Below are 25,193 nucleotides of genomic sequence, written 5' to 3'. Positions count from 1 at the left end.
ATCATGTTGATAATCATGTCTGAAAAAAATTGATTTTTGGACTGGAAAACCTGGAAATATCAGGGAATTTCATAATAAGAAAATCAACCCTGTAATGTGTAAAGTATACATGAATATTATGTATCCAGTGCTTGTGCTTGACAAAAATGTTAACAGATATGTGTGTGTGTTTATAGTTTGTAACATTGTTTACCTCATTTTTACAATTTTTGATAGTTTCTGTGTGTGATGTGTCACTGTAAGTGACTGTGTAGTCCCAATTCCTTCTCAAGGAGGAATTTTTGTATAACGTGGGAGTAACTCGTTGGCCTAAAATTTTAATGTGTGAAATCATATTTCTTGTAATATCTTTTATGAAAAGAGACTAAGATGCATTTTTCTTAATAGTGAACATTATTTGAGGATATTTGCTAATCATTTTTTCAATTTAAAAGAACACGATCACATATTGTTGTTTATGACTCCTGTCAATAGGAGGTACCCCCCCCCCCTTCTGCTGGTGCTGCAGTGGTAATGCTTGATTCTTTGTGTAGAGACATTGCACAGTGCTTGGGATCCCACTTTAAACTCTACGTTCAGTCCCAATTAGCCTAGAGCATAAAGTGAAGTTACAACAGGGTGACCAGATTTCCTGAAAAGAAAAGTAGGACATCCATGGATGCGTATGGGGGATTTTGAGCTATAACTAGACCTCGGATTTTTAGGTTCCTAAAATAGGCTTTAAAAATCCTAAAATAGGTTCTAAATCTTAAGTTAGGCTAAAAAAATCCTGAAGTAGATTCAATAAAACTTAAAATAGTTCAAAATTCCTGAAAAATGCTGATTAGGTATAGTCATCGGCAATGAAAATGGGACACCTTTATCCTGAAATATGCACTACCTTGCATAACGTTGTGTGTGTTGCCTAACCCTATGGCGACGGCAGAACTTAACATTGGAAATTTGCTATTAAAATCCACTCTTCGTTGTATAGTTAGGCAACAATCTTTTTTCATGTTATCCACAGTCAAACTCCTCAATATTGTCTGTGAGGATGGATCATCTTATATGCTGAAAATAATCTTTCAACAAAAACAAAGTCAGTGGTGCAAACTTCAATGCTGAAATATTAGTTTGCAAGGCTTGAATGCCATAAAGCACCGAAGTGATGCGAAAGTGAGCAAGACCACACTGATCAGACCACTTTGGATTGTACAGGTAGCAGTGGCACCAGACATTTTGCTTTGTTTAGAGCTTTGAAAAATCACCATGGACTTGGAGGAAGGGAGATCGACAGAGAATACTTTTCAATCACATTCGTCTTTTAATTGTTTCGTGATTAAACAAAGCAAATGTTTCTGTGTGACATAAAAATCCTGTAAATCCTTTAAAAATTTATAAAAATCTAAAAGAAGGCTTGAGTTAGGCGCATTAACCTGAAGTAGGTTCTAACAAGCAAAATAGGTTTTTTATGCAGTATAAAACTTCATCAGTTGTTGCATTTTTTAATGAAACGCTGACATAACTTATTCTTTCTTACATACCTGTAAAGGAACAAATAGGTTAAAAACCTAAAGTCCGAGGGCTAGCTATAACTAAAAGAGCACATGGTAAAGTACTCCCCTCCCCCCCCTCTTTGGCAAGGAGAAATTCATGCTGATTACTTCTCTCATTTCCACCTATAGCTTATCTTTATAATTTTACAGATTAATCTTCGTATCTCTCTCGTTCTAACTGTTTTTTGTGTGTTTCCTCACTTCCTTAGCATAAAACACCCATACATTGTGAAGTAAAATTAAAATATTTAAATACTGAGAATTCTACAGCTGCGGAAAGAGACAAATCTATTGATGTCATCAATGCATCGAACATACAAATCCACTGAATTTGGGCTATTTTGAATCACAAGAGGTACAAGACAATAAAGGTTTTATTCAATGAGGGAATAAATTTTAAGAACTTCAGTGAACTTTTTAAAAAAAAAATGTTTCCAAATAATGTCAACTTGACAAATATTCAATTCACCCTGGAAATAAAATAACTTTAATTAGGTTTAAATTCCCATACAAATTAGGAGATGAGGTATCAGTGAATATTCTTTGGTGGCTAGATTGGGGATAACTTCATCGTTGGATGGGTCACACTACATAACTGGCTACTTTGATTTTGTGTGTAACCAACTGCACTCATTTCCACTGACTGAAGTATTCTTTTCACATGATATACTTTGTATAACGTAGGGGAGGTGAAGAAAAGTGTGTAAAACCAAGGTATTTAAACCTGAGTGAGGATCCTAATCTACGTATCATGTATAAATAGTGACACTAAGCATATAGTAGCATAATTATGCTAAGGTGGCCTGACCTGACTAACCAATTCACATAAGCATATGTAAATTGGATGGAAGAAGTTGCAAAGCAAGTAAAATAATTCTTGAAGCTTTCCTGGCAGTGAACAGTAACGAGGTGATATCAGCCAGGTGATTTCCGAATAGGCTTCCAAGCTGACGTTAGCTGTTGAAAGCTCAGAAGCCTATCTGGAAATCAGTAAACAAAGTAAGTAATCAAAAATATGTTCAGTATGTGCTTACACCTATTTGAAGAATTCGATTCATGTTGAGAATGCACCGAACCTCAAGATGGGAGGTAAAGTTAATTTTATATTGCTTCTACTTGCACTTCTACCCTAACATAAAGGTCATGTGGGGGTAAATAAATATATGATATACAGCATGTTCTGTTCAAATCTCCCACATTTCAATTCACCATTGCTAAAAGGTTATGAAACATAGTGGAATGCGAGTGGTACTAGACGAAAGAGAAACTCAATGAATTTTATTGTATGACCTCGAAGTTCACCATTCTCTTACTATACAGCGCACAATGGCGACTCCGCAGCAGTGCACACAATCTGTATTCAAGTATGCAGGGACGAAATCAATTATTACAGTGCAAAGAAATTACCGGAGAGAATATGGAGGTGAAGCACCTGATGGAAAAACCATTAAGGCATGGTGTGCGAAGTTTGAACTGCTTGGATGCTTGTCGAAGTGATTTACGTGGGCTTCTCTGAAATCCCGCTCGAATTTCTTCCCCCTTCTCCTCCGAAACACGTCGACGAGAACCTCCAGATTGTTTATTAACACTTCCAGTCGCCAAAATACAGATTGTGCACGCTGCTGCGGAGTCACCATTTGCTTTATGCGATTGTGGCACTGCATAGTGAGAGAATGGTGAACTTCGAGGTCATGCAATAATATTCTTTAGTTTCTTTTTCGTCTAGTACCTCTGGCATCCCATTATGTTTCATAACCTTTTAGCAATGATGAATTGAAATGTAGGAGGTTTGAATGGAAACACACTATATATTTAAAAAAAAACTCAATATGCTGACCAATGCAGAAATTTATTTTATTATAAAACATAAACTAAACGTAACGTTTCAACCTTCTAGCAAGGTCGTCTTCAGACTCTGCACCTAGTACAAATGTAACAAGGTACAAAACAGGACGATGTATATACACAAATATTACTCCCCTCCAGACTATTAGAAAGTTGTTCTGGAACATTCTAGCAAGTGGCTAGTTATTTTATATAGCTAGCACAATTAAATACCTGGTATCCAGATTTTTAAAGATTATGATATAAGATTATCTGACCCAGATAATATTAGGACCTTCCTGATGGCCTGGTGGTAATGTTGTTGCCTTGTAATTAAGGGGTCCCGAGTTTTATACCCTGTGTAGGCATATTTTACTACTTTAAATTATAGTTCCAGTCCCAATTAGCCTATCTGCACATATGGTGGACTTTATGCAAAATCAAAAACAAACATAAAATCCTGTGTACACATGGAGACAGACTAGAGGCGTGGCGTGCATGTAGCCGGTGTTACCGCAGGTAACAGCAAAATGTAAAGAATTAAAAAGTTGTTTCAATAAAATGACAACATTGTTAAATATGTTAATGAACACCGTTGCCGTCGAGTAGATATTGCCTAGGACATTTTTCCTGCAGCCGACAGAAGCGAAGAGGGAGACCGTTCCGCTACCCTGAAGAGGCAACAAGGGAGAAGAAGGCGCCAATGCAAGGAAAGAGCGGGGAAGGACTTTGGTGTATTATTCATATGCCTGTTAAGGGGCCCTGTTGCTGTTCAGACCCACCAGAGCAGCCAGTGTTGTCACATCGGATTGACAGAAAAGAGCTAAATCCCACCTAAAATAGGAACACAATTTCTGTGAAGCAACCAGAGTAGACTGCAAAGCCAAGGCTGGATTGAACTACAACTGAGACCAGTTAGGTAATAGACGAAAATATAGTTCCTTGGTGTGATTCGTGATTTGGACAAATCTTGCTCCAAAATACTAAGTTGGCAACAGTAGTACGTACAGCTGGGTTTCCCTTCCACGAAGGAGCGGAGTTCTGTCGTCTGCTCAGTGCTCACCACACAAACGTCAAACTGGCCCGGGAAAAGTGTGGTTCTTCTTCTTCTCCTTCGCAGCTCATTGCAAAGAAACGGAGACAGATGAAGAATTGACAAGGGTCTATCACCATTCATTGGATTTTCGTGGTAACTGTCTCATGAGTGGTAGTTCTTTCTAGGAGTGTTTGTGGCTAAATCACTGGGCTGATTGCAAAACAAGAATGAAATAAACAAATATCTAGCTCGAAGACATGTTTTCTTTACCGAAAGGTGGGGGGGGGGGGGGGGGGTTGTAATAACGTCTTGCAGGCATAATTGTCGTACTGATAGCCGGTAACACTTTTTAAAAAGTCACGCCACTGAGATAGATACATATCCAGATACACCCTGGATTGCAGACTAACGAGGCTCTGGCGACTTGCCCCATGGCCAGTTTAATTTTGTGTCGTCCTGTGTTTTGTCCTTATTTGTGCTGAGCGCCCTTTTTAACCAAGGTAAGGAAATTTTAGTTTTCAGACACTTTTATTTTTGTTATGATAAGGGCTGGACCCCGTATAGTGTAACTGGTGCAAAATAGCCTCAGTGCTGACGCACCCAATTTTTTTTAAATTTAATTCAAAATTCAAAAATACATATCCAGAAAATAATAGCAGCCATGTGTCAACGGGAGAGGCAAGGCCATTGCCCTAATAGCAGTAGGGTAAATCATAGTTGAAAGGAAAGAGGTGGCGGGATTCCTTTGCATCACATGCCTTGGTGAGGTGATATAAAGTGACAACATTTCAGCCCTTTTGAGGGATGCTAAATTACTTTTAATTGATTCTTGTGGTTAGTTAATTGTGTCCCATCACTGCTTACATTTGATTACCTAGACAGATGCTTGGTACTTTTTTTCCCCACTTGCTTCCCAATGGTGGTTACTGTATTGGTCTCCTACTAGTACTACTACTTCTACTTGACCACCATCCAAAGTTAAATTTTTGTGGTAATTTTTATACTACACACATGTAATAATTGGTGGATATCATGATAAACATTAAATATTGCATAATGAACCTAATTCATGTAATTTCATGACTAACTATGCATAAAAATACATTCAATATAATTTTATCCATTCGTAACCATTTTCTGGCAACGATCAATCTGTTTTGAAATTACCAATAATTCAAAGTCCCTACAAATAACAGGTGGCATTGCCAGGATATTTTTGGGGGGGATGTGAGGGGGGATGCTTGTGTCATGCAACATGGAGATAATGGGTGATGCTTTAATGCAAGTATTTTTAACGGGATAGCATCCCCATACCCTCCTTCCCCCACTTTGAGTACTGCATTTAAGTCCAACATTCAATAATAATACCAATAATAATAATAATAAGTATGATGAAGAAGTACTGTAATAACAACCTGCAATGTACCTCTTTTTTATATTACAGTATTCATAAAATAATACTCTTGCCAGAAAATTGCTGAACTCACTAATTCCAAACAGCAGGAAATTAATTTTTTGTGGTTTTTATTTTTCATAATATACATAGAATGTGGTGAAATTCATAAAAAAAACCCACTAAGAATCATGTATGTTCACGGAATATGTTATACTTGAAGCTTAAATTCAATGCACTTTTCTGCCACCTTAAAAATTAGTAATATTGGAAGTTCTGAGTATGTATGTTCGGATGGAGGACCTAGCAGCTGGATTGGATGGATTCAAACACTAAAGGGAAAGTGAGTAGAAAACATTCATGAAACTATTCTGTAGGTGTCAGTTCAGAATCTCATTTGAATGTGTTTGTTTATTTTCATAAACAATAAAAAAAGTGTTTTATCACAAATAAAAATAACAGTGACTTTACTACAGTACTTTGAAACTACCATGCTCTGTCAGCCAGTGGTGCCCACAGACGCAGAATATTTGGAGCGGACAAAATTTTATAGTTTAGCTACCAATTCTGTATATCTCCACAAAAAATAGGGGGGGGGGGTGTTTCGTTTGACTTGTTATTGATTTTTAAAAAAAGGTAAAGTGCTCCCCTGTGCTTTGCAGCATGCCATGATGCCATATGGGGGCGTGGACTTGGGGCCCCACACTTTCTTAATCACGGCCGAAGGTGGGGGTGTTGTGATCAGCACCATGCCCCTGGCTGCCTTTAGCCCCCAGAGTTCCCTCCAGGTACACACTTTATATGATGCTGGGTGGGTGCCAGAGCAGCTCGAACAGGTGAAAAAAATCTTCGCTCTCCCCTACCGGGGATCGAACCCGGGTCTCCCGCATGGCTGAGCTACCATGCCTTTTAGTTATTGATTTTTAGTTATGGTTATTATGTACAGTTTTTCTACCTACCTGTGGATGATCGCGGCGATGGGGTTGAAACAAAACACCACTTTTATGCCTTTAGAATCTGTTTGGAAAGGGGGAGGGGGGTTCTGTTCGCAGCCTGCTTGATCAGTTGTTATTGTCCAGTTTTTTAGACTTTTCCAAATTTGCAGGTATTTTATAATATTGTGATCTCCATGCCAGTGACATGTTACTCTGCAGAATGCACAATGAGTGTCACAAGAATAATTAATTAAAAACAGACTACGCTAGTGTATGGCCAATGAGTGGTTAATGCCTATACCTTAATTCCAGTCTGTGAGTCTGATATTTTAAAAGTGGTTCAAAAAGAGGAAATTGTTAATAAATTTGCTGCAACAAATTGCTAACGTCAGAAGTTATTATCACTTTTGTAAAATGTTATTTCAATGTTAAAGTAATATCAAAATATATGTAAATGTTTATATTGTAAATAATACATACATTGCTTAAATGTGTCTGTATTGTATTGTTCCGCAAATTTTGACTGACCAAACAAAATTGAGTAAATAATTATGTCCGCAGTCCTATGCGCAGGAGTTGTCGATGAACCGTGAGCTGTGAAACATTGTCCTGGTCACCGCTGTTGTACCTTTGGGCGATTTCTCGCACTGTGGCCATGCGGTCGCTCCGAACAATGCGTGACAGCATCCGCTGGCCTCTGGCATCAATGAGCCGCTGTCGACACATGGCTTGACGACGCGTCATTCTTTGCCCATCATTGCACCATTTTCACTATACGTGCTCAGAACAATGGCACAAGAGCAGCTAAAAGCTGCACCGTTTCAGAGATGTTGGTACCAAGGTGCCATGCCATCACAATTTGACCTCTATTAAACTGGGATATGTCGGCCGTTTTTCCCATTTTGACTCCGGATACACTACTAACAGCGAACCTGTAGACCTGCCCAATATATACCATACTCCAGCATGTCAATCTCCACGCTCCAGGCACGCTAAATGTTTCCAGGTTGGGGTTGTCAAAATGTAATGGCTCATCAGTGTAATGTATCTACAGAGTATTTCAATCTATTTCTTGTTTGATTGAATGTTTTTTGCTGAGTAATAAGGTTGGTGGTATCAGTGATTTTTTTTCTTTCTTCTTTTCTTTTTTGGTTATTGTACCTTGCTTTTCTACCTTTTGGGGTAAATGTGAAGACAATGAATGATAAACCTAGATCACTTGATTTTGTGAAGCATTGAGCTGATCATACTATTATGGAGCCTGGCAAGAATTTTTTCATTAATATATCTTCATATGTAGTCTACGACTCACCCAGCCTCCCATTATTGGGTTCCGATGATGGCCCTTGAAGAAATATGGCTGGAGTGTGGTGTTGATTACACTACCACCACAAGATGGAAAATAAATATAAACTCATTGTAGTAATTTTTATTAGTTATAAAGTATTTTGTTTCCTTGTATTAATTAAGTACTAGCATCAGAGACATGGATATTTGATATGCATCACAGAAATATTTTTACAAGAAATATTCTCATAAAGTGAATGATTTTTTTATCACAGTAGTTCCCAGTCAGGTAAGGACTTTCGACCCCCTCAGCCATATAGCATATATTTCAGAAATCTTTCCTCAGAAAATGCTCTTTCATTGTTAACGAATAAATGTGGTCAAGTATTAAAAAGATAGTGATTTTATCATAATAAATATGTGTCAGACTCACTGGATTGGTTATATGCATCACTGGGGTTCATCCACTTTCAGTTGGAATTCACTGGTTTAGACCATATGAAAGAAAATGGCATTGAAATTTATTGGGGACCTGGATTTTGCAACCGTACATTACATTGAGTATATTTGTAATTATAGTTCACATGTGAACAATGAGCAGACATATACAATTTAAAAGTTGAATTTCAAGTGCTTAGCTCTCAACTGGGTTTTCCATAATGTTATATAGCTTATGTTGCTAGAACACAGTTTATACGTCTTGAGCTGGCCTCTGTTGTGAAGTGGTTAGCACGGCATACTACGACGCAAGGAGTCTCGGCTTTGAATCCCGGCCTGGACATGGGTGTTCGTAAGTGAGTGTTCCTTCATCAGTTTCATATCATCACTCATCCTCGTCTTTGTTATTAGCCAAAAGTGGCAGAAAAGCAAAGTAAAATGATCCAAATCAATCAATCAATTTGCACTTAAAATAATCCTTTACAAACTTGGTCTGCATTTAAAAAAAATGAAAACCAATCTTACCAAACAAAAACAAATGAAAATCAAGAAGTTTTAAAACATTAACACAAGACAGCATTCTTGATCTCAGCGGCTTCCTGTTAATTTATAAATGTATGTACAATAGACAAGAAGTAAATACTTGTTATTTGTGAGTGTACAAGACTATCTCAATTTATACATAGTATAGTTACTGACGAGTATCTACATTTTTTTCTTCTTTCAGGTCCGCAGATGATACGTACGATTAAATTCAAGAACCTTCAAGTCTGGTGAGTATCTGTGCAGTGATTTTTTTATGTATGTTTGGAATTCCGAAATCACTTACATGGCTACACTGCAAATGAGCACATAATTCTTTCTCAGACATCAATTTCACAATGAGAAATAAAGGGTGACTTGTGGGAATCTGACGTTTATCAAATGAAAAGTGCGCAGTTGCTGTGCAAGACAAAATGAGTTTATTGGTACGAAATGTAAGGGCAACAGTACCATTTGAGTTGACATAGTCAGGTATGGAAAATGACGTCACGCAGGTGGTGGCCATCTTCTTGAATGCAGAATTCCATTCTCCGCCAGAAGTCTGCCATGATGCAGGCCAACAGCTCGACGTCAATCAAATGCACCTCGTTGGTAATGGCAGCTTGTATCTCCCGTAATGTACAGAGTGTGTGACAATAAACACTTTCTTTCAAGTACCCCCATAGAAAAAATGGAATTGAAATGGCAATGGAAGTTCCGCTGTGTTGCGATGACTGACTCCCCATTTCAAACGTTTCGTATGAGAACATGCGGTGCTGTATTGTCCACTGCTCCATTGGAACTGAAACGGCAGGCTGCCCCGAAGCGAATGGCCCCTCCCTGAGCTCCCTCCCACGACTACTGGCTGTGTACTAGCCACTTGTAAACCGTCAGTTTCCCACAAGTCACCCTTCACATAAATTGTACCTTACTGTTTGGCACACACATCTATGCTGGGAGAAAGTAAGCACCATTTACGTCAAGAGAGTTTCAAAGGCAGCAGATCCTGTTGTGGTAGCACTGACAGACATTCCCATGCAGGTAAAACAGTACGAGTAAAAAATCAGGTGAAGCCAGGGCTGACTCGAAGGCTCAGGCATAGTATGTCAGAGGCCCAGATTTGAGTCCTGATCGAGCCTTTCTTTTTTTCTGATATTTCTACATATAAATCATAGTTGTGAGTTGTGACAATATAAAATCAATGTAAATGGCCCCCTAAACAATGAATTTTGTTTTAATTTTTTTTTCAATGTTAGAAGTATAATATAACCTGAAAGTATTTGGAGTAATTTTTACACTATCTCTGAATTGGACTCCATGCCATGGTGGCTGTATTGTAAGAACTCTGCAAAAGTGCTAAAACTGAATTACATACGGTTCCTAGATGTCATGTAAGATTCAGGAACATCACTTTTTCATTAAATGTCTTGGTCTCCCAACAAAAGTTATCAGTGCAAATTTTTGCCCCAAATTTCACTATTCGAGTTAACCTGACCTCATTCTAGAGAAATCCTGCATGCAATCTTAACTTCTATCTTTGTACGTGAGAAGTATGCTGTGGTATAGCTCTAGTAACTTACCATTGTGCATTTTCCGTAATCAACAACTAGAAGCATCGGAGATAATCTAATCATGAGGGCAACTAAACTCTGCAGTGGCATGCTCCGGGGGGGGGGGGGGTGTAGGCTGTAACCCCGTCCCTTTTGGTCCAGTATTCCTAAAGAAAAAGAACACCAATCGCAGGAAAAGATGGCAAAATGAGGGCTGACTACTAAAAGATGTATACCTAACCCCCTCCTTTCGAAAATCCTGGGCACGCCAGGTATTTAGTTAATTTTTAGCCATGCTAATGGATTAAGAACACTATTAAGACTAGTTACTGTGTTGCTGTCAATTTTTGGAATTGAACTCCTAATGCCAAAACAAAAGTTCTTTTTTTTCTCCCAGTACCCCACACTATAACAAAGATTTCGTGACAAGTTTTGGTTGTCTCTTTCATAACATTGTGCTGATATTTAAAAATTGTTGTTCTGTAATTTTGGGAACCCTATATGCAGAGGTAGAAAAAACTGATGTTAATTCCTTTTCCTCAGGAGTCAGCTTTATTTTTTTTTGTTTTGACAAGCCATGAATCCACCTAAAATAATAATACACATTTTGAAATATTATATTAAAAATTAAATTATTAATTGATACAAGATTGGATTAAAGGTAATTGATTCTTGTACCAGAGTGGTCCTCCTAAAGAAGGCTCAACTGGTAACAACATGAATGACTATGCAATATATTGTAATATATGGCCAACTCGACTATATCGCCACAGATTTTAAAATTCGATTAGCAACAGTGAAAAATTTTATATTGACATACATATTATTGTGATTTAATGATATATATAGGGTTTTCCAATAAGAATGATATGATTTTGAAATGTACTGGCAACTATGCTTCAAATGTTATAACTGTTGCTACTTGTCATTTGTGTTTAGTATACTGTGACAATTCATCATGGCTAAATACACACTTCAAGAACGTTTGGTTATTGTCCAAAAAAATTATGAAAATAGATGTTCTATTGAACTGAAACGGATCATAATTTTGGGCAACAAATTATCTTCTCAGATGAAGCTCATTTCTGTTTAAGTGGATATGTTAACAAACAAAATTGTCATTTTTGATGTGAAAACAATCCATAAGAGATTCACGAGAAGCCCTTGCATCCGCAAAAGGTCACTGTGTGGTGTGGTTTATGGCATGGTGGCATCAACGGACCATTTTTTTCCAAAACGAGGCAAGAGATGCAGTTACAGTAACTGGTAAGCAGTACCGATTGATGTTAACAGATTTTTTGTGGCAAAATTTAGATTAAATTGATTTGGAGGACATGTGGTTCCACACTGCTAATGCCACTATCGACGTATTGCAAGAACAGTTCGGTGAAAAGATAATTTCAAGAAATGCAACTGTTAGTTGGCCTCCAAGAAGTTGTGATTTATCTCCTTTAGATTGCTTTTTGTGGGGTTATTTGAAATCTATAGTCATGCAAGCAGACCACGAACCCTTGATGCATTAAGATTGAACATCGAATGCTGCATTCGTGACATTAGACCCGAGTTATTGTACAAAGTCATCGAAAATTGGGTTCATCGAATTCACTCGTGTGCACGAAGTCGAGGAGTAAACTTAAATGATGTGTTATTCAAAACATAATGTAATAAACTATGATTGAAAATAATATAAAAAGTTTGGTTGTATCTGAAATAGTTTTCATTTTATTTCATTGTAAAATCATATCGTTCGTATTGGAAAACCCTATATTTATCTGTAGACCTGCTTGTCTTGCTGCCTTATTTAGGTCCTGTAATTTACACTGAATATCTGTAACTCTATGGGCTAATAGTCATGCATCATCTGCAAACTCTAAATCTTCTTCTAATATCCCATTGAATTTCTCTTTTCCTATTTCTTCTTGCTGCTTCCGTAACCTCATCCAGAACTAAAATGAACAGGAGTGGATATAGAAGACGGCCTTGTCTAACACCACTCAGGCAAGGAAAAGGAAAAGGATCTAATGTTTTCCCTTTGTGCAGAACACAGCAATAGTAGTTTTCATGTGATTTCTGGATGATGGATATTATCTTATTGGATACGCCCAACTTGGTCAGTTTCTTTCATATACTGTTTCCATTTACTGAATCAAATGCTTTAGCGAAATCAATAAAAGCTAGATACGAGGAGAAGGGGCTATTCCATTCCAATGATTGTTCCACTATGACCCTGACACAATTTATTAGGTCTGTACACAATCTGTGTGGAAATTATAACTGAGTAATAGGAGGTTCACTCTTTCCACATAAGAAGTGCCACAAAGTGTCTTGCATTTCTCCAGATCTGAGAACACAGATCTTCCTTACTGGACGTGCGGGGAAAAAAATGTATCTCTCTAGTCATAATCGATGTTTCTAAGATGACTGAGAGGCAGCCTTCTCTGGGGTGTTTAAGGGAGATTTCCCACTAAACTGACAAGGAACACATGTCACTTATGATGACTGACCAATCAAATGTAGGCATGCACAGCATTTGTCCATAGGTGAAGCCGTGACGGTACTTTAACCGTGCAATTTTGGATTGTGTACCTTAATTCCCTTTCTATGCTAGTAGTAATAATGGAGTAAAGTTATGTAGTGAGTATATTGTGATTACATGATGTGCTTTCCATTTGGATGGAGATTCACTTTTCAAGCTGAAAGTCCAATTCTGAAAAGCCTCCGTGTAATAGGACTACTGTTATTAACTACTATTGAAAACCAATTTCTTTCTGATGACAGTTGTGAACGATTGCGTTCTTTTTGTTTCAGTTAGTCTTCTGTGTCAGTAAGTTGTGACGTTGCATACACTATTCTGTTTTCATATCTCAAATTTGAAACTTTCTTTGTATTAGCATATAATGTATATGTATATGGAGCAAACATTTTCTTTACATTTAATGCAAATATATAAGCATGGATATAATCCTGCTGCAAACCACACATAATTCGATGATAATACAGTGATAAAAATCACTCGGACATTAATTCATGTATGCATATACGTAGTAACAGTAACCCACAGCATAACAGCCAGTGAGGGACAGTGCCTACCTACTGACTGCCGACCATCATTCAACCAGTTGCAGGGTTACATATGGTCAGCGTGAACCCCCAGTCGTCGTCATAGGTTTCCATGACCGGATTACCCTACTCATTCGTAGCTCCCAATTTCCTCATGATGGTGGGTGGTTACTGTTCCCAACCTGCATGCGTCCTGTAGCCGATGCCCTAAAGCTTCCGCCTTGGACTGCACCTCCATGATGCAGGACACAAATACATATAGTATATAATAATATGTGACAGTTTCCTACACCTTTTACGATCTATGAATCACTAGACTTTCTATTTCTTACATTTTGAATTTTATCCTGTGCTTGATGCTCCCCATGTCGACCGTTAGGTTCAACATAATCTGCATGACTTGTAGTATAAACAGTCTCGCATTCAGAAAAGTTTCCCTTCACTAGTAGAGTTGCTAAGAGTGTAACAAGCTAGGTTATTTTGTTTACCCATGAATAGTTTGTCAAGTTTGTGAATATGCTAATGTAAATATTCAGCTGTGTGTATATGTGTGTGTGTGAATGTGTACTTGTTTTGGTTGTGTTACACAGTTGGACACAATTTTTTGAAAAGCATTGTTCAAAGAGTCAATGCAGTGATACAGCCAAGATTCTTTCTTGGGGCGCTATACAGGGCAAAATGTTTGTAACTTTTTTTTTTGGCTTTGAAATTCCAATATCTGCTCTGCATGTAACTAAAACATGATTTTATTTTTGGTAGTTCATGAGAAAGGAATATGTAGATATGCATTCCCAATCCGAAAAACAAAAACAAAAAACAAGTACATTTACATTAAAAAAACTTTGCTGTGCTAAGTATTGCAGGACCTAAATGGGCATTCCACAAAAAGTGGTCCTACTCCATATAAGTAAGAAAGTGAATTAATCTGAAAATTATTAGTCAGTGGCGTATACTGCGTCAAAGGTCTGGGCTATCTCACTATTTTACAAGGTCCTAGGCTATGAATAGAAATAAGTTTGCCAACTCCTAAGAAATCGGGTTGCCAACTCATAAGAAATCAGGTTGCCCAACTCATAAGAAATCAGATTGCCAACTCATAAGAAATCAGGTTCCAACTCATGGAAAATCAGTTTGCCAACTCATAGGAAATCAGGTTACCAACTTACAAGAAATCAGGTTGCCAACTCGAGAATCACCATCATCATCTCACTGATATGAATAATTTTCTTTACAATTTCTGATCGATTTTTCTCCTGTATTTTATTCTCTAGACTTCAGGCTTCGCAGATAACCTAGCTAGCCTAGAAGATACGCTCCTGTTATTATTATTTTTAATTGCTTTAAGGTGTAAATATTTGTGAATGCATATAATTTACATATTTCACCAACCAAAAATACTTGCATCTGTAGCCCAGACAAATGAAGTCAAACTTTGCTACATTTTTAGTGTCACACGCATAATGCATTTTTTTGTTAATGCTTTTCATGCATTCAGGCTGTGCCATCATACTCAAGTTTTTTTTTCATTTGTTAGTAGACACCACAAAGTACCTCATAATTCTATGAAATCAGTTAATTATGAATATTTTAATTCGATCTCATGTCTAGAACCTTACATTTTGTGTGTAAAATATGTTCCCCAAGTATTGACATATATTTATGTTACACCCTGTATATTAATAATAATAATAATAATAATAATGATAATGTTGTTTTGTGATAAAATGAGAGGTTATATGAGATCATTATTTCTCGGGCTTCAGGGTCGGTGAAAAAATGAAAAGGTATGATGTCTAGAAGAGAGAGGGTTGATCCAAAGTAATGGTCAAACGCATGTATAATGAAAATGTATGTGGTACGGGTATTAAATGTGAAGTACTTAAAACCGTTAACATGGCTGGTGTGGGATTGTTGTTGGAAGTGAAATATCTCCTTCAGCAGAGCTTCTAAAAGGATGGAATATCGCATACATAGGCAAATTCTAAATATAAGACTGGTTTGATACGTGATGAATTGTAAACACACGGTAAATATACAGTGAACAGCGAATCATATTAGTGTGACGTCACTGAGCAAGGTTGAGTCCAAACAAACCCGTCATATGGCATTCCCCTATGGGATAGCATTTGATTTCTCAACGCAAGGGGCAACTTTTAAAATTGCGACAGTAGTTATGAAACAAAATTATGATGTGTATAGTACAGGAGTAGAAAAATACAGGGCGTCTGAAAATATTCACCTGGCGCCTGAATTTTCAAATGCAATGCCAGAAAAGTGTATTTCTTTTAATATTTCGAGTTCACTAATGGAAATTTCCATTATTTTAAAATAACGAGTACAGTGTTCTAATGTTTGTGTATTTTCTGTTTCACGTGTAGCTATCACTAAATCAGAATAATAAACATACTATTATAATTTTTTTCACGGTTACTAAAATCTGCGGTGACATGTCATAGTCGGCAATATATTAGAATGTATTGCATAGTTATTCATGATGCTACCACTTGAGTCTTCTTTAGGATAGCCACTCTGGCGCAAGAATTAATTACTTTTAATTCAATTTTTTATTAATTAATAAATTAAATGTTTTTAGATCATACGAGGGTTATTTTTGAAGTAAGGTCCGTTTTGCAATAAAAACGAAGTAAGTAAATGTTTTTCAAAAAAATAATTATTTTCTGAATTTACACACACACTTCTCAATTTTTCTACATAATTTCCTTGCCGATTGAAACATTTATCGTAACGAGCTATGACTTTTTGGATACCCTCCTCATAGAACTCTGCCGCCTGCGATGATAGCCAGTTACTCACGGTCGTTTTCACTTCTTCATCAGTGTCTAAACGCTTGCCGCCCAGGAAGGTCTTGAGATGGCGGAAAAGGTGGTAGTCGCAGGGACTGAACTGTATGGCGGATGATCGAATACCTCCCAGCCAAAAGATTCAATCAGATCAGCATGTGGCCTTGCATTGTCATGAATCAGTACGACACCGGCTGACAGCATTCCACGCCGTTTGTTCTGGATTGCTCGACGAAGTTTTCTTGGGGTCTCACAGTAGGAAGCTGAGTTAATTGTTGTTCCTTGCGGAAAAAGGTCCTTTAACAAAACACCCTGCCTGTTCGATCGTCTCCTGTGACAACATGACTCAACAATGAGAGGATCAACAATGTTAAAGCACTGGCTATCATCACAGGCGACAGTATTTCAAGATGTGTAGTTTTATCTTATTGGATTCATGGCTTTCGTAGACCATATTTGAAAAAAAAAAAAAAAAAAAAAGCTGGCTCCTGAGAAAAGAGGCTGGCGCCTAAATCAGTTTGTTTTTTCTATCCCTGGTATAGTACATCAGTGTAAAGCTGATATTTCGAAGAATAGTTGATATATATTACACATATCTTACAGAGGATAATATAAAGATTTACTTGAGTAAGAAATCAAATGTAAGCGAATGCTCCTGGCCGTTGTCCTATTCGGAACCGCAGCCAATAGGTGGCGCCGCTGCAGTCACGTCTCGGAAATCTCATTTTTAGACTGATGTGCGTTACACATCTGACATCACAATTTTGCTTCACGACTGCTGTTACAGTTTTAAAAATTACCCCGTTCGATGAATATTCCAACGACGTAGCATAGAGAAACACCACGTGATGGGTCCGTTTGGACTCAATCTTGCTCGGTTGTCTGCTGGTGACGTCACTACTAATATGGTCCATTTGCTCGCATCTTCCCCTCACAAGTCACGTCGCTTTGTTTATTCTAACTTCATTTTTACGGTGGACGGAGGATAGTTCCATCGTCAAGGATACTCCAACGCCGGTGCCCCATGAAACCAACGGATGGAATTGCAACCCATTTGCAATCGAATCGCGGAAAGTGCACAACAATTTCGACGGAGGAGCCTGGCTATCGGTCGAGTTGATAAAAGGAAACTTTCCATTCCATTATTTTCTCGTTGGGTGTTCTTAAGGCGAGACTTCCCTCGGAGCTACGTGTCGGGTTAAAGTGTTCCTAACAAGGTTACAGAGCGCCATGCCGGCTGCGACCGGGGCGGTGATGGTGACGCATCGCCACTGTTCAGGTGTGGATGCGAGGATCTAGGGTCGTTTCCTTCCTCTTTTCGGCCTCGTTAGCAGGGGGTTGGAGTGAGAATGGCTTCGATTGTATCGGCACTATAGCTGATGGAGGAGCTCTATCGAAGTTTCCACTGACGTGGTGAAAGCGAATTATTGGCGCAGAGTTTTGAAGTGCAGTTTGAGGGTGGCTATCAGGTTCATTTAAATAAAGAATTTATAGAATAATGTACTTAAGGATTTTGTAGATATCAGAATCACTTTTGGTGAAAGTACATTAATCTTGAAATCATTTAATGGTGCTTATTGGACTCTAAGAAAGGAAACAAAATATATGTACTGATGTGGTGAAGCTCATACGAAAGGAAGTGTAATATGTAAACTGTAAACACACTTAAATTTATCTTGATTTAAAATCCAATCATTTTTATAGGCAAAAATAGTAAACATTTTTTTTAGAATAATATACAAAATACTAATCATATTAAACCGTAAATAGTGTCATTATCATTAACTGTAAATTAACATGGGAGCTGGTTATTTGCAAATTATCATAAAAGAAATCGTCAAAATTCAGCTACAAAGACTAAAAAAATTAAGTTACAATTATATAACACACCCAGAATGTTCAAATATTTTACAGGGCAGTTTACCAGAAAAAGCTTTTCTATAAAGAAAAAATAGATCTATTAGTATGGTGTCAAAAACCATACAAGCGATTTTAAGCGTGTTTATTAAAAAAATCGATTTAAATAAAAAAAAAACAGATTTAAATTTTTAAAAAATCATCAAAAATGAACAGTGACCCAAAAGGACGCCCGCGGGATTTTTCTGTCATAGAAACTATTATTATTATTATTACTGCTATTATTGTTCCTATTATTTTTGTGGTTATTATTGTTGTTATTATCATTACTACTATTACTACTTATCTTTTTTTAAAAAATACTATTGTAATTTCCATATTCGGTGTATCTATATAGAATTTGCATAATTGTATACTTAACATATTCATTCATGTAGGACAAACAGCTGTTTTTTTATAGTTAGATGATAATCAGTGTAAAATAGACTAAGCTTAAATGTAACCCTGCTTCAAATAATAATAATCATGGTTGCTGTAAGTCACAGAAAACAATATTTTTTTAAATAAATTATCGCTACAATTTCACCATGTATCCTCTCGTGTATGTTGTTATTGATTCGCTACGTGATATAATAAATCGTCGCTTGAATATGCCAGTGTTGTTGTTTGCAGAGCGTCATATCATCCCCTGTTATAGAATGTGATCTCTGATTTATAAATTGATTAGGAATTTAGGTGTTATGTGGATATGCGTGCTGGAGGCTGTCGGAATGTTTGGCTGTGGTTAACTTTCAGCTTCTCTGTTAATTTAATTATTTCCGTTAATACAGTGCTACACGTGGACGTGGCCAAGAAGAGCTTTTGGGAGAGTCTCATAACTGGATCAGCAATTCGATTTCATCACTTACATAATAATAAAACGCACTAAACATCTTAAATTATCATATTCGTTGGCCTCCCGCGTACCCAGATGGTGAAAGATTGATCCAACTTCGTGAGAGCACTTGTGGCGTTACTTGAAAGGAACCTGTTCCAGGTAGCCGGTGTCCGTGGCGGGGTGGTTAGCACAACGTGCTACGACTCAAAATGTCCCCAGATTCGAATCCCGGCCTGGGTGTTGGTGTCCCTTCATCAATTTCATCACTGATTTGTCCTTCCCGATGGCATAGTGGTAACGTCGTCGCCATGTAATCAAGGGGTTCCCGGGTTCGATAGCCAGTAGGTGGTTCATAGTGGTTCGGACTTCACCTTAAACTTTAGGGCCACCCCTGATTGTCCTATTCGTGCATAAAGTGGACTTAATACACTGCAAAAAAAAAAGGTGTGTTTGGGGTGAGTTTCGCTCTTTGGAGGCTTCGAAGGTCAGAATACTCGGAATCCTCACCCTTTTGAGTGAGTTTCTCCTCCCTACCCTAGGGTGAGTGCAGATCTGTCGTGAAAACCTTCCCTATACACCCCTTTGGGTGAGTTTCGGCTGCACCGTGATGCCACATGTACAAACTTTCCCACTGAAAATCCACTCACAGGCCTTGTCATAGCGAAAGAATTTTGCCGACATGACAACGTTTGTCGTCCTGGACCCCCTGCCAGGCTCTCCGAGGCAATTTTTTCTACCTGCTGAACCCTTTTCCCAACAAATTACCACCCTGTAGCAGTTCTCTAAATATTCAGCAGAGGCGCTGTACTGCAAGTGGCGCTGATTCGAGTGACTAAATCGTGAAATACTTTCAAAATAGGTCGAAAACCTAAAGTCCGTCGACGTTGTTCGTGTGGGGGAAACTAGCGGTCGAGGGACCTTGGAATAAACCTGTCAGTTTTGAGATCCCTGTGATGTTTTAATAATTAGAAAGTGTACGAAATAAATACCTGTATGTTACATGTAAATTTCAGGAATAATCTATTTGAATAGTCATTTCTTATTTTCAAGTACAATTTCACTGCTTTACGTCAGTAATTAACAAAATTTAAGCCGAAAGAAAAATATGATTTTTCCTCACTTAAACAAAGGAAATACATGTTTATAGCCTGAAAGAACGTGTGACATATGCAATCGTGCAAGTGCATACAAATTAAGGCATAAAAAACTGTGTTTTTTTTGTTTACAATATTTCTTCTTTCTTGTTGTTCGAACCTGTATGACTGCATCTTTGTAGTTATTTTCTCATGAAAATATAATGTGCCTTCATTATCAATGTTATCTTGGAGAAGTAAATTTTGTTACTTGGAGTCGGTATTTCTAGTGTTTCTAGTGTTCTAGACATTCAACTTTCATTACTTTTCCCCCACCCCTACATCACAGTCAATGTACAACCTAAAATGCTTATCCATATTTTTGAAATCTTTAGAGCTGCATAAACAAAAATCATAAAAGTTTCTAAATAGGTCCGCTTATCTAGTAAGTATTCAAAAGAAATTTTGGTTAAGCTAATTAATTTCAATGAGCACATAATACCATAAACGCAGTTCCAATTTGTTATTCTTGTTTCATTTCCAAATATACGCTACATTTAATGAGGCAAACTGGTTCCCTTTCTGAGCCACTGTCTTCAAATAGATGTGGCAACAAATAAATTTTGCAACGACGTGTTGAATACCATACGTGAATATCCTCCAAAGTTCCGTTTCTGGACTTTCCTTTTCCTTTGTAACCAGCAACCCCTTGCTGTGCGCGTCACGCGTCAATGCACCAAACCTGAAGTCTTCCCTGGGAATGACATTACAAGTCGAAGCAATGTTTTATTTCTGGTACACGATTATATTCCTCTGATAAACGCTGTGATTAAAATTTCTAACTAGCTTTGAAAGCTTTTTCTTGAACAAACTGTACAAAAGTTAATTGTCCTCGTCCGTGGCCGTGCGGTCTAAGGCGCTGTGCTTTGGCCTCCGACGGCATGGGTTCGAGTCCGCCTGGGTTCAGTCTCTGGGTTCTCGGCCTGTGCATAGGACCGGTGGCAACCCACCATCGTGAGGACATTGGCGAGTTACGAGTGAGTAGTGTAACCCGGTCACGGATATCTCCTATAACGGCTGGAGGTTCGACGTGCTGACCCCACGTCACCCCATTACTGGTTGAAGATCTCCACACCTCTAGGTAGGATTGTGGGATGGAGCCTGGCAGCCGGGAGATAGGTCAAGGCCCTTCGAGGGCTGTAGAGCCATGGGTATTATTATTATAGAAGTTAATAACAAAATTTAATGACTATAAGCATCTCAGTCAAGTTACTGTTGCGCTGGAAATTCATTTATCAAGTGGATCGAGAAGAAAATTCTCTCCAAGGAGGATATAATAATAATAATAATAGTAATGATAATACATTTGGAATAAAATTGGTTTATTTCAATTAGTTTATAACAATAATAATCATAAGCATGATAATTATTATTGTTATTAATATTACTGTTTAAATTTTATTGTTGGCCTGACCACCCCTATAAAGAATTCTGCTTCCTTGTAATCCACGCGCACGTCACCTACTAAATCAAGAGATTATTATTATTATTGGTTTGGATATATACGTGGATCTTTTCATAAGCCAACTAATTGACCGTCAAGCATTCGGTAGCAAAATCCTTGAGTCTACTATTCAACGTGCTCGGTCACGGCTAACTTATTACATTTATTTCAGACAGTTTGCATTATACTGGCACGTAAGATTTCTCAAAATATGGTCAACTGAAGTTAATCAATGCCATTGAACATAGGATTACTTTTACAAAAATTAATAAAAGTGCAACATGAATTTAGGTTACAAACTGAGACGAGAGTCGTGAATGAAGGAACCTTTCGTTCTTCGCCAGACGTCGCTGTAAGCAGACTCGTTTTCGTTGCTCTTCCTTTCCCGAAGGAAAAGCCTCGGTCTCGTTTAGATTATCTCAATAATAAATATATAAGAAATGTTCAAAGACATTTAGTAATATAACTTAAAAACGAAAGTTTTAGAAAATTAAACATCTTTAAATAAAAAGTAAATCAAGTTGCATATTATAGAAATTTTGATTATAACGAATTCAAAAAATAATTTACACTACGATTTACCAAATCCTTGAACAATACAAGGCTTTCGGACAGTATAAGTCTCGATTATACAGACGGCTGTCACTCTCGGTCTTGTCTTCATTTTAAATTGTGCTCGGTTTCAGCCAAAGTGGCACAAAAGCGAAGTAAAATAAAGCAAATCAATCAATCAAAATAATCATAATACGTAATAATAAATTTTATACCAACGGCCGATCTTCCTTTAAAAAAATCTGGTTTTCTATTGTTCTAGTCAACAGTCGAAGGCAATCGATATATGTAATACCTCGAATGACGTGTCTGCCTGCCAGTGAGAAGGAAAAGAAAACAGCATTATTCCTGCTTACCACTATCTAAGATACAGTTTTATTAGTAGTGCAAGACCCTGCATTCAACGACTAGTTAAAAAAATGAAGTTACTTATTGTATTTTGGATGATACGTCCTTCATATCTTCACATTCACGCTTGTTTATTAACTATCTGGATTATTTTTAAAAAATGTTATTTTTCGCAAGTTCTCGTGTCCATTGGCAATATGTACAAATACAGGAAAATAATTTATCTTATGGAAATGGCTATTTCAACAGTCACTCACCCAGGCTCGAACCTGGACACCAAGTGACAAGAGCGTTGCACCACAGCTCTGCACCCTGTCCGTGGGGGTCCCCTTATTGAGAAGAACTTATTGCTTACAAATCCCGCAGGAAGAGTACATTATCTTTGGTAACGACCACCATATAAGTTATATTTTCTGGAGTTCTTTGTTCCAATCAGTATATTAGGACACTACAGTAAATGCAAAGACAATATTTTCAACAATAAGACATTAAATACTCATTTATTATTATAAAATTTTAATTACAGATTATTATAACGAACTGATAATAACCAGCATTACACAATAAACGCAGTTTGAAGTTTTCTTTATATAAAAGCGTCAAAAAACATTCTCATGTTCACATTAGTTTTTTAGGGGGTAAAAATCTAGATTTTTGGTCAACTAATCATGTGTATTAGAAAGTATCAATGTCAACTATTAACTAATAAGTTCTGGGGAAATTTGAAGTTGTTTGTTGCGGAACCTGAATCAACTGCCCTTATCCTCCCACCCCCCTACTATAGGGCTGTTCCTGGATGAGAATTACAATATTATATTCTACATTAATATTATTATGAAGTACTTATCTCTGTGAAGGAAAGCCGGTCTCCATGGCGGAGTGGGTAGCGCAGCGAATCCAGGTCTGGGGATGTGTTTTCTTTGCGCGTGTCCCTCTTCGCGATTAGCCAAAAGTGACACAAAAGCGAAATAAAATAAACCAGCTCAATCAATTTGTGGAGGAGAGAAATTCTGTCCTTTATTTTCTTAGGACTTTGGTATCCACAGAGCGCTTTCAAATTGCCACAAACCAGTGGCGGATCCAGAAGTTACAGCTGGGAGGGGCGAATTTCATTCGAATGCCTCACCTCACCGAACCTCAATTCTAACATACACTACACTGCTATATATAAACAACATATTATACTGTAAACAGGAACGAAGCTGATTTTGTGTTCTAGAAGATAGAGAATTCCTTTGCAAAAATAGAGGTCGAGGACTGGAATAGGTGGTTATTATTGTATCATAATGCCTCTTGACCTCCTATTGCCACAATGTAATCTGAATGAGCAGATATGAGAAATATAGTGAATATTCACAGAACACGAAAGCCTATTCCCTCAAGGGGTCTCAGTTCGATTTCATTTTGAAGCATATTGCACAGTGATTCAATACAAATTTAAACTGTAGTGTCAGTTTCGATTAGCTTATCTTGATCATAAGGTTGATTTATTTTATAAATATTATCGAGCCTTTTAAATTTGGGGATAAAAGTCGGAACATTTGAGTCTCAAAAATATCAGGTATAATATCATATCCAAGAACTGGCAGTTGGGATCGCTCCCATCGCCCCCCCAGTGGATCCGCCTGCCACAAAAGTTGTCTAAACCACCCCCACCCCCAAAGATCGTTGCTTTGTTTAAAGGACATTCACTTTTAGTGTCTTTTGTTGCAAGTCACGCGTCGTATACGGCGCGCTTTTCGTGTGGACCAATCGAAGGTCGTCTGGGCCAAGCAGGCCCAGAATAACCTTGCCGTTGACATTGTGTGAGTGAGGTCGTCTGTGCCGTGGGCCAGAATAGTTTGTCTGCTGAGTGGGTATTTGAAAGTGAAGATAAGAAAGCAGGATTCGAAGGTAAGTAAGTTCAATAACGTTTTCAATATTTTTACACTGTAAGTTTTCTTTATATATGCTCAGATTGTCCTATCCTAAATGCTTAGACCAAAATGTGTTTCACATTTCGAAATAATGACAGTACACGGTGAGAGGGCACTGTTTAGCATGCAGTGTGAGCCCTTTCAATAGTTCTCGTCCGAAGATTGGCATTCGTGATGGTTTGATTTGATTTGATTGATTCGTTTTATTTTACTTCGCGGTTTGTGCCTCTTGGCTAATTTTGAGAATATGGGGATGAGTGATGAAATTGATGAATGGACATTTACAAACAACCATGCCCAAGCGGGATTCGAACCCGGGACACCTGGCGTCGCAGCTCGACGTGCTAAGACATTTAAATAACTAGCGAAATCACAAATATTACTCTTTATTACTTTGCTCCTCAGGTCGCCTAACTTGAAGATTTTAACAAATGTGAAAATTTTGGGGGTCCTTGTCCCCGCCAATTTACGCCTATGGTTACGGAGACAGAAATCATGGTTTAAGTTCGTTTCCGTCCTTCCCACTCCCATTTTTGGAGAGAAATAACTGGAAAACTATAACGATAAAAAATAAAATTTCAAGTGCACAAACGAAATTCTATCCAAGAAGTTGCTTGATTTTTTCTTCCTCCATGATGGGGAGCTTTTAGTTGTTTAGTTTAGTTATTTCAATGGTACAAACGTA

The 25,193-nt window shown here is 37.7% G+C and overlaps 1 protein-coding gene across 1 annotated transcript in view; it reads left to right on the top strand.

Moving 5' to 3' along the window:
* Positions 1-25,193, top strand: part of LOC146002328 (Fanconi anemia group J protein homolog) — a 346,842-nt gene that overhangs the window by 8,625 nt on the left and 313,024 nt on the right. Inside the window, exon 2 of the mRNA XM_083140050.1 lies at positions 9,176-9,221. The gene's annotated coding sequence lies outside the window, so the exon portion shown is untranslated. The remainder of the gene's footprint in view (positions 1-9,175; positions 9,222-25,193) is intronic.

Source organism: Lepisma saccharinum, chromosome 18 (genome assembly GCF_977018435.1).
Source record: "Lepisma saccharinum chromosome 18, izLepSacc3.1, whole genome shotgun sequence".
Taxonomy (NCBI): domain Eukaryota; kingdom Metazoa; phylum Arthropoda; class Insecta; order Zygentoma; family Lepismatidae; genus Lepisma; species Lepisma saccharinum.
This window is presented reverse-complemented; position numbering and strand designations above follow the sequence as displayed.